This window comes from Triticum aestivum, chromosome 2A (genome assembly GCF_018294505.1).
Source record: "Triticum aestivum cultivar Chinese Spring chromosome 2A, IWGSC CS RefSeq v2.1, whole genome shotgun sequence".
NCBI lineage: Eukaryota > Viridiplantae > Streptophyta > Magnoliopsida > Poales > Poaceae > Triticum > Triticum aestivum.
The window spans coordinates 212,371,017-212,371,873 of record NC_057797.1 but is presented as its reverse complement, the minus strand read 5'-3'; positions in this window follow the sequence as shown (position 1 = coordinate 212,371,873).

The following is an 857-nucleotide window of genomic DNA, read 5'->3' as shown; positions in this document are numbered from 1 at the left end:
GAGTTAAGGAAGAACCACTCGCAGCGGGGACAGGGGCTCGCCAAAGAGGTACCCCACTATCTATCTTAGGGTTCAGGGTGGGGGGCGGGGGGCCTAGAGGGCTTGTCGGGGCGGCGGTGGCGAGTTGTTTCGGGGTGACGAGGCGGCGCTTGGGCCGGCGGTTCGGCCGGTGGTGGCTGGCGGCTCAGGGGGGTGCAGGTTGAAGATGAACTGCAGGCCCTCCCTAAACTACATGTCAAGTGCCTCTCTGCTACCATTGCGTTCAGTTTCGACAGTAGCATTTAGATTCCACAGTAAATTTTAGTTTCGACAGTTAAGTTCAGAGTCAACAATTTTTACCTCATCTGTTGTAGTCAGGTGGTTTTTGGTGATGTTAATTTTACATCCATTTTACATCATCTATTGGAGATGCTATTAGAATCCCACTTGAGATTGACGATGTTTGTCTTGTGCTGCTCCAGCCTTGACGTCTTACGGCTCACCGGAGCTGATCCAAGGACAGAACGATCCATCACAACAGAGCAGTGCCCTGGATGCCGTCTACAGATTCCTTAGGTCTTCCTCCACACCTCCGACAGCCACCTCTGCCTCAACTGCTTCAGCAACCAACCCAATGATGTTGAGGTCGACACGGCTACTGCAAAGAGGTTGTACACTTGTTGCATCACTTATTACTATACATTCACGCTGATCCATTAGGGATATTTTGGTTCAACAAAAAAACATCGATCCACTGGTTGTTACCATCACTCTAAATTTCTGCATGCTCTCCTTACATAATCTCACCATATTTTTTTCGTATGCATGTCAGATATTCTACAGTCATGCTGAACATGTAGAGAAAAAGAGAAGAGTTT